The sequence below is a fragment of the Narcine bancroftii genome, chromosome 7, assembly GCF_036971445.1.
Source record: "Narcine bancroftii isolate sNarBan1 chromosome 7, sNarBan1.hap1, whole genome shotgun sequence".
NCBI lineage: Eukaryota > Metazoa > Chordata > Chondrichthyes > Torpediniformes > Narcinidae > Narcine > Narcine bancroftii.
In genome coordinates this window covers 146395728-146409562 of record NC_091475.1, presented here as the reverse complement: position 1 = coordinate 146409562, position 13835 = coordinate 146395728, and the positions used below count along the sequence as shown (strand labels likewise).

The following is a 13835-nucleotide window of genomic DNA, read 5'->3' as shown; positions in this document are numbered from 1 at the left end:
GGCGGGCAGCAACCTCCTTTGAAGAAGACCGCAGAGCCCACCTCACTGACAAAAGGCAAAGGAGGAAAAACCCAACACCTAACCCCAACCAACAAATTTTCCCCTGCAACCGCTGCAACCGTGTCTGCCTGTCCCGCATCAGACTTGTCAGCCACAAACGAGCCTGCAGCTGACGTGGACTTTTTACCCCCTCCATAAATCTTCGTCCGCGAAGCCAAGCCAAAGAAGAAGAAAGATGGAGCAATACCTGAAACCCAATAAACTCAACATAGACCCTCAATTGTCTGATGCTCCAAACACATTCAAACACTGGCTATGGTGCTTTTGAGAACTTCCTGACGGTGACTGCAAATGTTGTTAACAAGGATGAGGACAGACTGAAACTTCTCTTCTCATATGGCAGACCCCTGGTCTTCCTAATGCTCCATGATGCTAAATTGTATACAGAATCCATGAGTATCCTGAAGGGCCAATACTGCAGAAAGGTAAAAAAGGTCTACACAAGGCATCTCCTGGCCACCTAAATGCAGCGACCTGGTGAGCCGAGCATCGAATACCTATGGGCCCTCCAGCTCATTTGCAGGGCGTGCAATTGCAAAGTTGTGTCAGCCGCCCTGAACATGGAGAACCTCATCTAGGATGCCTATTTGGATGACAACTGCTCCAGATACATAAGGCAGACTCCTGGAGCAGAAGCTACTCAACTTTCAAGGGGCGGATGAACTAACAGAGAAGCTGGAGGTAACTCTCCAAACTTGGATGACTACTCGGCTGCCTTGTGACTGCCATGGAAGCTACAATCTTGGGATGGGGAATTGTCCAATGCCACAAGTAACTGGTCGCAGGCATCTTCGCAATCCTCTAGTAACTTGACCTTGGTCGCTGTGGCAGATGATTGAACCAAATGCTACTTCTGAAGGCAGGGCATGAACCCAAGGAAATGCTGCCCTGCCAAGGATGCAGTATGCACTAGGTGCGGGAAAAGAGGACATTATGCAAAAGTCTGCCAGTCTAAACTTGCCCGTGAAACCTAGCAGAGCCACGTGCGGACAGTTGCTACCCCAGACAGTGTGATTGGCTCCACTTTCTCTGCGGACCAGCGACGCCATGTGAAAACTGTGGGGGGTCACCATCTTGGACTGCGTGGTAAGCAGGATCTTCTCAATTCTGCACCATTGGGGAATGAGTAAAGGTGGCTATCTTGGGACCAAGCACCTGAGAAACTCGGGTCTTTCTCTAATTCAGACAGAAAGTCTACATTGGCTTCCATCACCCTGGACCAAGTCAAGCCATAGAAACTCACCAGATCGATGTATATGATGTCCAGGTATATGGGTGCACAACAAAATGTTTATTTAATAGCGGGAGTGCAAAAAGCTCGATACACCCCAATACAGCTAAGTGCATATTCCTGGAAGTACAGTTAGTCAGCCATAAGATCTCTCTTGCATCCAAATCCCATACAGCAGACATCCACGGGTCCTGTGTAGTGTCTATATTGTTGCTTAAGTGAAATAGTAATCGAGTACGATTTAACGTTCTCCCATGTGTTAATTAAAGTTCTGTGTGATTTATGTTCAGACTTGTCTCTCTAAGAACCCATCAAACCTAATACTCTTCCCAACCTGATAGGGGTGGGGGCAGGGTGGTTCTATTTCAGAAGTTTGACTCTATTTACTAGTAATGGCAATATCAGTGCCCAGAAGCATATGATTGTTTTATTATTTAGACATAGTAGTTGAAATAGCAAGGAACAGCAGAATGCTATACTTGACTGCCCCTTACTATTTATTTAAATACACTTTAAAAAAAAAAAAAATTTTTTGATTTTAATATGGAACTTATACAAGTAATATAATTAAATAAAAAGATATGGATAATTATACAAAATTAATAAAACATTCAGTATAACTAAAACATACATAAGATGTAAATCATATCCATAATTTGTAATCCATGCTATATATAAAAAAAAGAACTATAAAAAAAATAGAAAAAAAGTAACAAGCAAAAATGAAATGAGAAAAGAAAATAGTAAAAAAGAGAAAAAATCAAAACAGTTGTTAAAATAAACATGAAGGTAGAAAAAATGTGAAAAAAAAAATCATGGAAAATATTCAAGCTAGGAAATTTAATTACATTGAGATAAAATTATGTTAACATAATGAGTCATAAATGACCCCAATAATGTCTGGAATCTTATATCTGAGTTATTAAATGAATTACAAATCTTTCCATATTCAAACAGGACATGATGTCACGCAACCACTGATCATGAGTAGATGGGGCAGCATCCTTCCAATCAAGTAAAATTGCATGTCTTGCCAAAAAAGTTAGTACGACTCTGAACCAGAGACAGAAAACATTTGGCATTTTCCAATTTCCCTCTCAAGCCTATCGCATCCAATCACTTTTTACAACTTTCTCCACATGATACTACTTTTCAGAGATGGTGCAGAGAAGGTATTCAAAGCTTTAAGGATCTGTTTATTGATGGATACTTTGCATAATTTGAACAGCTTTCTGCTAAATTTAACCTTCCAAAATCTCATTTTTATTTTAGAAATTTACAAGTCTAGATTTTCTTGAATCACAACTATCCAATTTTCCATTTCTGAAAAGTAGTATCATGTAAAGAAGGTTGTAAACAATGATTGGATGCAAAGCTTTAAGGATCTGTTCATCTTGTAAAGGTAGAATATCTATTATTTACGAGAAATTGTTAGTTAGAATTAAAAATGCTTGGTCATATGTGCAGGTGGATGTAAGTCACATAGGGTGCAAGTCAAGGAGTTCCTGTATATTAAATGATTTTTTTCCCCTAAGAAAAATCTTCCTATCTAACTAGACCAGATGTCTCCAAGGAATGATTAGTATCAGTAAAAAAGTTATCTGTTCCTCCATAAATTTAATAAAGTTCTTATCTGATAATAGGACTGAATTAAAGTGACAATGTCTTTTATCTTAATGAAAATTACAAAGAGTCAGTAGCATTGTTACAGGGGTGTGAACAGATACTGTGGTATTCACAAGAATAAATTAGTGGAATTAAATTATTATCAATAAAAAAAGTAATCAATACATGAATAAATATGATGAACTTGGGAAAATAAAGAATGCTCTCTATTAGCAGGATTTTAAAAAAATGCGAGACAACTGAAATGCCATTATCTGATAGAAAATAATGTATTAACAAGGCAGATTTGTTTAAAAGTAGCCTGTTTAGAAGATTGCCTATCTCGCAGTTGAAATCCCCACCTAAAATAAAGGAGTATAAACTTAAATCTGGCAAGGAAGTAAAAAAAAATTCAAGAAACCTGGGTCATCAACACTGGGAGCATAAACATTAATGAAAACCACAAATTTACCATGTAATTTCCTGGAAAAATAACAAAACAGCTGTTAGATTCCAAAACAACATTATGTATACTAAAGGAAATATTCTGATTATTGAAAATCAATACACCTTGAGATTTAGCTTGAAAGGAAGGATGATACTGTGGCACCTTCCATCATGACATCAGGTGCAAAATATCACTGCCATGCATATAAGTCTCCTGTAAAGGTAAAATCACAGCTTTAAGTTGTTTTAAATGTGAAGCCACTTTCTTTTATTTTACTGGATGATTTAGGCTTTTCACATTCCAACAGGAACTTAATAGGATTAACCAAGATCACTCTGTTTTAAAAAGTAAACAGTAAAACTAATTTCAGAAATTCCAATGCACATGTATCAAGTTGCATCATGCACAACAACCTCCAGCTTGTAGATGGCCTTACTAAATCAGAGAGTATGACTTCTTAAGATGGAACCAAAAAAACCATAACAATAATAAAGCACCATGGCATTGCCGAACACCCATAGACCCACCCCCATTCTTCTCCATTCCCACCATCCTCAGTCAAATATGCCAACAGTGTGCTAATTAATTCTAGAAAAACAATTATCTTCCAATTGAGATTAGATGTTACTGCTCAAAAGTGAAATAATAACAATTCCCCCACAGCCACACATATCAGAACAAAATAAGCTATGTAGCTATGTTTTGTCTAAATCACAGTACAGGTACACAATCCTTTATCTGGAACCCTCAGGGGACTGTGTGCTCCGAATTTTGGATTTTTCCAGACTTCAGAAAGCCCATCTGAATTGTGCTGCCATGTCCACCTCCAACCCTTCCAGTCACTTGGCCATTTCCCCCAACTGCCAGTCCCTCAAACACTTCCCCCAAGCACCAGTCCTGTGGCCGCCACCCCAAGCGTCAGTCCCGCAGCTGCCTCCCCCAAGTACTGGCCACCCTGCTGACTCCCCCAAGTGCTGGTCCCGCAGCCCTTTCCCCAAGCGCTGGCTGCCCAGCCACCTCCCCAAGCGCCGGCTGCCCGGCTGTCTCCCCCAAGTGATGGCTGCCCTGCCAACTCCCCAAAGTGCCGGTCCCGCAGCCACCTCCCCCAAGCACCATCCACCCGGTTGCCTCCCCAAGTGCCGGCCATCTGGCCACCTCTCTCCCCACTTACTGGATTTTGGAGCTTTCCAGAATTTAGATGTCCGGATAAAGGATTGTGTACTTGTATATGTCAAAAAAAAAATCAAACATTTCTCAAAGTTTTCTTTTAAATGTATTAAAAAATACAAAATAAGATTTTTTTTAAATCCCATCTTGGTAAAATAATCTTTACTGTAAATGCAATCAAAGTGTGTCAAATTATTTTCCTTCAACCACTCCAAATTCAATAATTCCCAAGAACAATGCTTTCTCTGTGAAAGCCCTTAATTTAAAAAAAACAATGAATGAAGCCTTAACATGTTAAAATACAATAATCAGTTCAAAACAGCTATTCAACAGAAAAATAATAGTATCATTTAATAACTGGAGCAGGAAGGTTACAAATGTACTCTCCTGCTTCTTCCACTGATCCAAACAATTCCTAGTTCCTGTTTGGAAGAGAGATGCAAAGTTTTTCTGGGATCAGCAGTGAAGGCTTACACCACCGCATGTACAACACCATCATAATTTCCCCGTGTTCAGCCCACTTCTTCCTAATTTTGGGCGAGTAATCTCAACAATTCTAAATTGTTTGCCCTGATATTGCAGTGTACATTTCCAATGGACTTCACAAATCAGTAGTTCCTCCATTTGATAGTGAGGTAGGCGTATAACCACCAAATGTGGTTTTTGCCCCGTTTATGCTTGTCAAGCTTTGGTGGTTTTGGAAACAAATCATCCCCAAACACCATTACCAACTCAGAGAAAAATCTGGTAAGACTACCAGTTTCAGTATCTTCAGCCAAGGTTAAAATATGCAGTTTCTGCTGCCTACTTCGATTTTCCTGATAACAACTCTCGCTGTTATCTTCCAGGTGGCTGACCTGGACTTTCAAATCTTTTGAAGTAGATTCTACCGAGATTAAACACTCACCTTGTTCTTCAGTAGAATGACAAACCTGTGCAAGTCAATTCTCCAGTGCCAAAAGCTTATCTTCTAGATGTTTAAATTCTGCAGCGATAAACACTTTGATTTATTCATCTGCTTTGGAGAAGCCCTCAGAAATCAGGTTTGGCTGTGGATTAGCTAGAGATTCTCATTTCTTCCTGTTTTTTTTCCATTTCTTCCAATCTTTCCACATCTCGTATTCATTTCAAACATGAAATATAAAATTTGACACAACTTTGCAAGCTTTTAAAAAACAGTAAACAGAGGGGAAAAAGTATGCTGAAGGTATAGAGATGTCTGCTCCATATCACACACTAACCAGAAGTCTAAATACTCTTGAACAAAGTACTCCATGGCAGCTTAAGTCTCAATTCTGTGCTGAGGAGAAATTGTGAATTGTTGGCACTTTGTGTTCTGCATTGCAAACTTACATTTATGGAATCCAAAATAGTGCTCATGCCCATGGGTGTTCAGCTGTTGTCTCAATAGCAGACAATTTGCTGAATCTACAGTTCAAGTTGCATGCATTTGCCTTTTTTTCCCCTATGATAACTGACGTTTTCATGAAAACATTATCAACAGAACAGGAGATATAGATATTGGTTTAGCTGAAGAAAAACGCAAATCAAATAAGATGCCTTATAGGATGAATGTTTCCCATGTGCTAAAATACATTTCCTGTGAATTTCAACATTGTCGACAGGGTTCAAATAAAAGAGGTGGGTAACGTTCATCTAATACATGTCACACCTTCCTGAACCTCTTTCATCGCACAAAGTTTTTAGGTGTCGCTTGTCGAACACCTTGATTCTCAGGCATGCTTGTGCATCTAAAGTTTAGGCAGTTAATGCATTCAGCTACAATATTTTTTACTCTACTGCCATTGGTCACATAAAGCAGGTAGACTCTATTATGCACTTGTTGTTGTGATAAGTACATTTTGTTGTAGAGCAGTGGGAACTCATTTAACATGACTCTATCTTCCTCCTCCCATGACATTGTAGGAGAAGGTGCTTTGACCACGTGAACAGACCACTTGAATTGTGATGGTCCATTAATGATTAAATCTGACTTGCCTCACGACTGCAAGAATTGTGCAAAAATAGGAAGTTGCCTATATGCGTTAACATAATACATTCAAGCTACTTTGGAAAGAAAGTCCAAAGTTAATTCTTAAAAAAAAAAATTGTATTCTAAGAAATCTGCTAAGACATTTAGTGCAAATAGAAGCTGATAAAATACTATGATTTTGCTTTCTTTAATTCTGCATTTCTTTCTTTTTCCTCTTTCACCAAACCCTTTTTAATGTTCTCTTCCTCTCCTAGATAGGAGAAGTCAAAAATCATGGGTTAAGATGGGGGGGGGGGGTGGGGGGGAATTTAAAGGGGACTTGAAAGACAATTTATTGATGCAGGGGATAGTGAGTAAATGGAATGATCTGCTGGAGCAGTGCTTTTCAACCTTTTTCTTTCCACTCACATACTACTTTAAGTAATCCCTATCCCATATCTGGTTGTTCTATAATTAGTAAGGGATTACTTTAGGTGGTATGTGAGTGGAAAAAAAAATGTTTGAAAACCACTGTGTTAGAGGAACAGTTTTTTTAGAAGACATTAAGAGAATTATTTGGATAAGAAAGTAAAACACGAAAATCTGTAGACACAATGCTTGAAGTAAAAACAAACAATGCTGGAGAAACTCAGGAGGTCAGTGTACTCTATATAGCACAGGTAAAAATACATACCCAACATATTGGGCTTGAGCCCTTCTTCCAGGTTCAGTTATGTATTTTTACCAGTGCTACATAAAGGACACTGTTTGACCTGATGAGTTTCTCCAGCATTGTTTGTTTTTACTTATATGGATAACAAAGGTTCAGACAGATAGGGGCCAAACATTGGCAAATAGTTAAAGATAAAAGTAAAGGTGAAGGTTCCATTATAGTCACATAATACAACATTGTAACATGAAATTCTTTAACATTTGTCCACCATAAGGCAGATAGAGTTGCCACTTTGTCCAGCACCTGCTTAGCTTCCAAAATCAGACAATGTTAGGCATATTCAGACTATAAGGTGGACAATTTGATGCAAATGGACAATTTAGGCTGAAGAGCTTGTTTCCATGCTGCACAACTATTATGACTTCATGACTCTATTTCTCCCTCACTCTCCTATTTTATGTTTTCTGCCTCCTTTTGCATCATTATGTACGATGGCACTACTTTTGGTCAAACCTCTTTCTCTCAATGTCTATATTTTGAACATCAATATAACATTATGTTGGTGTTGGTACTACACAATTGCTCATCAATGGGAAGTATAAGACCCTTGTTCCTTCCAATAGCCTACAGGTCACCCCTGGGGAAGGTGTAGTATCTGTTTAGCCTCCCAATCCGGATCACATGAAGCCATGGATTGCAAATGGTGGATGTATTTTACAGGCAAATTCTACAAATTGGAATTTATGGTTGTAAAACTAAAAACACTGGGCAGATTAACCTGCTGATCAATGGCCAGGCTGACCCATCCAGTATGGACATTGCATATGAAGAAGGCAACAGGAAAGCTCTTCAGTATTTTTCCCTTGTACAATAATGAACTCAACAGCGGCAATGGTCTCAGCTCAAAGATGTTGTGTTCACCAAACGAGAATGGGGAGGCTTCAATTAAGAGAGTCAGAGATCGTGTCGGATGGAGATGGACATGATCGCCCATACTGAACGGCAATGCACCTGTATGAATAAATGAGAACATTTCAGTGCAGTATGGGTCCTTTGTCCCATGATGCTGTGTTGACCTATGTAAGCCTACACTACAATACTCTAATTGTTCCCTACCTCACAAGCATAACCCTCTATTTTTCTTATATCCAGCTGCCTACATTAAAATTTTTTTAAACATTCTTCTTGTACCGGACTCTATCACCACCCCAGCATGCATTCCAGGAGCCCACCACTCTCTGAATGAAAAAAAACATAACTCTGACCTCTCCCCTGAACTTTCCTTCATTCACCTTAAATAGATGTCCTCTGATATTTGTCGTCGCAATGGGGAAAAAAAACTGACTGTACACTCTATCTTTTGCCTCATAATTTTATATACCTCAGTTAAACCTCCTCTCATCCTTTGTTGCTCCGCAGAGAAATGTCCTGTCAACCTTGCTTCATATGACCTGCTCTCTAATCCAGGCAACATCCTGGTAAATCTCCTCTGTACCCTCTGTAAAGCTTCTACATCCTTCCTGTGATGAGGCAACCAGAGCTGAATGCAGTGTTACAAGTGCGTTCCAACCAGAGTTTTATCGATGACATTGCATCTCCCCTTCACTTCAACTCTTCCTTTGCCATTTGCTTTCATTTCCATTTCACTTGCTTACAAAACTAATTCCCCAGAGTCATGTTGAAAGACTTACTGGATCAGAATTCAGAATTGAGGCCATCATTACAACAAGTGTTATGGACCATGGGCTGACCTTTTGGACAGTGGACTGTCATTATAAAGGATGGATTTCTGCTAAGAACTCTGTGAAACTTGTGGTACAGTTGAGTGCTAACTCACCAATTGCTTGGAACATTCAAGAACAAAGGGAGCTGTGAAGCAGAGAGTGGCAGATGAGTGACAGAATGGCAGATGGAGCGGCAGAGAGCAGCTGGAGAGCTGTGTGAAATGCCTACACTTCTGAAGTGAGTATTCACAAGTTTACTGCAACACATCAGCCATTTCTCTCTTCAACGTTCAATACGACACCCTTCGTTATCAGATAAAGCACTGAACTTGTACATTGAACTTTGAGATTGAATTTTGTGAACTGTTCCTTTTTGGATTGACTTACTTGACTGACGGACCTAGGGTTTTTGGAGATTTTTCCTTTATGAATATTGGGTATAGACTATAATGATCTGGGTTTATTTCACATGAACACTGTTTATAAATATATGATATCTGTACAATTGTTATAGATACTTATAGTGGGATTACATTGTTAATAGTTATTAATAAATATAGTTAAAATTTAACCCTTTTGAATTGTGTTTTCTGTTGTTGCTGGTTTGAGACGTAACACAAGATATAAAAGAAAAATGGATTCATGCTTGAAACAAACAACAAAATGATACAGGAAAATGATGTACATGCCTAGTTACACACTAACAATCCAAGTATTTGGAACTCCCAATAATTCAGCATCTGGTTCATAAGCTCCTCTTTCTTTCCATCCTTTTAAACTCACTTGGGTCATATTTCTTGCTTCCTTTTAAACACATTTTCCTCTTAGGTAGCTCACTGGCACCCATCCTCACAATCCTTTTGGCAGAGTTTCACTGCCTCAGCTTTCTTATTTAGAATGAGATCCACCAAATATATCCTTCTGTGACGACATTTCCATTTTAATTATGGCCAAATACTGAATTGCAAGTAGAAAACTGTTTTGTTTTCAAAAGAAGCTGTTTATTCTAAAATCACAGGTGTCATTGCTTTACTGCTGAGGACAACAAAATTTTACAAAAATACAAACATAAAATAAACAGTCTTGGTGATCTAACAGAGTTAGTATCCTGGGGCATAACAATTCTATTCATTTATTAGGAGATTTCTTGTGATTATAACTAAGCAGCTGTTTTCACAAGAAGAATGAATCACTTATAAAGCAGATATTATGTCATTCATCTTTGACAGGCAGATATATAGATTTCAGGAGGAAGTCGCACATCAGATCAAGTTAAGTCCAATTGGAGGTTAGAGATTGCCAACCACATTCTGCTATCAGCCCCTACAATGTGAGCCATGACACTAACACAGTGTGAGCAGGTTAAATTGACAGGACAGGCTACTTCACCATTAATTTGACAAGACATGAATATCGCCTTCTTTGGCTTTCATTAAATTCACCCCTTCCCCCCCCCCCGCCTCTTCTTCCCCTGTCACCTTCCCCCAGCTCTGTCTCTCTCCCTTTTCCCTGACTCCTTTTTCACAGACATAATCAATTCTCTCCTTTCCCCTTATCATATCCAATTTCTTTTGTTGGTCTGGATTCCTCTGCCAGCCAAGCACTGTCTGTATTCTGAGATTTCCTGCTTCTGGCTCATTCTGCTTATTCCTTGAAGAAGGCCTCAGGCCCGAAACATCAACATCTCAAGTGGGTGCTGAAAGGCCAGCCAAGTTTCTCCAGCATTTCAGTGTGTTTTTACCTCAATCACAGCATCTGCAGACTTTAATGTTGCCTTAGGCAAGGCTACTTACAGAGGTAGGACAATTAATAAGTTATACTTTGAGCAAAAGTAACTGATCTGTGTTAATGCAAACAGTTTTGAAAGTCTAAATGGATAGATTTGTTCTTTTGGTTAATGCCATCATCTTTAAAATGCAATTCATTTTTATGGCATGATTAGGACTTTCCTGCACTAATAAAGAGGGAAAAAATGGAAGAGTAGTTTCTCAGTCATTGAACGCCATTTCCTTTGATGAAGCAGGACAACATGGAGATGATATCATTAACTATATTTGGCTAAATTGGTCTAAAAATGAGCAAAGGGAAGTTATTGCTCAGTGATATCACAAAATGTGGCCGAACTTTTTAGAGCAAAGATATGTTCTAGAGTTATTTGAAATATGTTACCCCAGCCAATAAAAGTGATTTTATTTTTATGTTTTCCAATTAATTGTGAATCAGCACCTGGTATACAATTTAGCAAACTAAGAACAAGCTTTAGGCCCAGGCATTTAAAAAGAATATCATGGAAAGTATTCATGTTAACGAGAATGAAACTGAAATGTGTCAGGAATTAAAGTATTAGTAAAATAGCCAATCTATAATTACCATCACTTTGCCAGTTGCAGTGAAACTGACATTAGCTGTTAACATCCATGACACTGATTTCTTTCAGCCTGCGTGATAATCGTGCAGTGTTCAGCCAACTATGCTGTATTGCTTCAAGCAAGTTACAGACACCTTATTCAAAAAACAGATCACCACACATGTCTGCTTTGAACAAATAAATAGCAAATTGATTTTGAACATGTTCTAAAATTCAGGTATTGGTCTGGTCCACTGCAAACAGGAGAAAACATAGGTAAATGCTCTGTATTCCTGTCCTGGAAAACAATTGTTTGAATTAATACCAGACTTCATTGAATATTAAAATTTCAAGCATATGCCAGTTCCTCAGTGTTCTGGGGTCATTTTTCCATTGTCTGCCAATCTGCTTTTATATGTGAAAGTTATAGCCAGTTTTGTACTGGGCAGAGGCTAAATTGGACTGTTCAAGGACTTGGCATTCATTGCTACCACTTTAGACAAACCAATCATTGTATTGTGAGTTGACACTGCCCTGATTATCAGAAGTCTCCATGCAAAGATCTGTGCCTTCAGAAAAAATAATAATTTTCATGAGGCCTGAGCAATGTTAGCTGAAGGACAGATTTGTTTGATAACAAATACTTATAATCCCCCCAAATAAATGTGGCTGCCTGAAGGGTTAATCCGATAAATTAGTTAGATGTAGCTAATCTAATTTAAACCATATGACTTTACAATCTCCTCCTCACACCACATGCTGAAACCATGGGTATATCATAGTGTGCTAGTTGATTTTATAGTGGATAAGATTACTGAAAGTCTAAGACAAAAGGAAGCAAGTCAAGATCTTTTACTGATAACTAACTACTCTATATAATGAGATTTTAGACGTAGTTCCAATGAAGCATTCTTTTTTTATAATTATTATTCAATGTTCTGTCTTGTCATGGTCACATTCCCTGCTGAATAGAGTTAAACAAGAAAGTCTACAGATGATGGGTTTGCGTGGAATACCAAAACATGCTGGTGAAACTCAACAGGTCACACAGTATCTGAATGCTTTAAACGTAGTAGCAAGCTCACCACTACCAAGGCAGGAAACTCCATTTGTGTGGAAGATGGATGTCTGCATGTCGCAGCAGTCATCAGCTTCTGGAAAGTGCCCATGGTTCATAGTTTTGGTTCTAAATTAGCTTGTGCTTTACCTCCAAGAGCTGGAAGAATGGAGAAGTCCCAATGGGTAAATTAATCTTATAAACACAGGCACAAAACAAATGATGGCAAATGTGTATCCTTTTACAGCTTACCTAATATTCTGCACCATTGAATATTTCAAAACCAAAAATGGATAAAATTGTGGGCTGAAGGCCCTGTATTCTTCTATCCATATGTAAGTAGTCAGCTGATCTGGCAGCATGTAAATTTAAATATAAATGTAATTACTTAAATGTTTTTATAAATTGTCATAAAACACAGTAACAGGCCATTTTGGTCCATGAGCCTGTGCCACCCAATTACACCTGATTGACCTACAACCTGAAGTATATTTCCAACAGTGGGAGGAAATGAGAGCACCCAGAGAAAACCCATGCAGACACAGGGTGAGCATTGAAACTCCTTACAGGTAGTGTGGGATTCGAACCCCTGTCCCAATCAGTTGGCATAGCTGTAGCGGCATTGCATTAACTGCTACTCCAACCGCCCCACCCCGCTAAGACAACCGTGCCACCTCTGTTGGGAAAACAACAGAGTTAATGTCTTTGAGCAATGACCTTGCATCAGAACTAGTCAAATTAAAAAAAAAGAAGAAATAATTAATCACGGCAAAGGTGGGGAAGGAGAAAGAAAAGTTCTGTGACGCTAGGTGAGATTAAATAACACCGGTAGTGAAAGTATCAGCTAGAAATGTATATCTGATGTATTTCTAAATAGAATGAAACAAATGTAATTTTAAATAATTGAGAGGTCATAGACCAGCCACAAACCAAATGTCTACTGAATTCAGCATTGCATTCTGATGACTGTCATTGTTTTAAGTTAGACGTTCAGGGGCTGTTCCTTGCAGAGTCCATAGCCATAAAAGTTATAGTTGAAATGGAATGATGAATTAAACTGGCAGGTGATTGGAAGCTGATAGCCATTTCTGTGGAGTGAGCAAAGATGTTCTGCAAAGTGATTATCCAAACTGCATTGAGTTTCTTGATGCAGACGAGACCATCCTTTGAGCATTAAATGCAGTATACTAAACTGGAAAAAAGGCATAAGTCAATTGTTGCTTCACTAGAACATTTGAGTTTAAAATTAATGGAATGGAAGAGGCAAAAAGGCAGATCTTATAGCTCTGTGGCAGCATGGAAGGGAGGTGGGGTTTAGTAAATAGGACCAGAGGGTCATGGAGAGAATAGTCCTTCTTCAATACTAGCAAGCAAGGAAGGGAAGATGTGTCTGGCAATGGTATCATGTCGAAGTATCATAAATATAAGGTGATCATTGATGGATTACCTGCTGGAGTGGGTGAAAATGTTATGCATATTCAGGGTTGGAGTTTAAAATGGGGGGGGGGGGGGTAGAAGAGTGGGAAATAGATCCAGCATGGTTGAAGTCCT

The 13835-nt window shown here is 38.7% G+C and overlaps 1 long non-coding RNA gene across 5 annotated transcripts in view; it reads right to left on the bottom strand.

Annotated features, from left to right (window-relative positions):
• LOC138739961 (uncharacterized) overlaps positions 1-13835 on the bottom strand; it is a 91457-nt gene that overhangs the window by 52155 nt on the left and 25467 nt on the right. For 2 of the 5 annotated variants that reach the window (XR_011342612.1, XR_011342613.1), the window contains exon 3: positions 12313-12443. This is a non-coding gene — a long non-coding RNA (uncharacterized lncRNA). Of the gene's footprint in view, positions 1-12082; positions 12444-12536; positions 12637-13835 lie in introns of those variants that run through there. The other 3 variants (XR_011342614.1, XR_011342615.1, XR_011342616.1) reach the window with 3 other exon arrangements.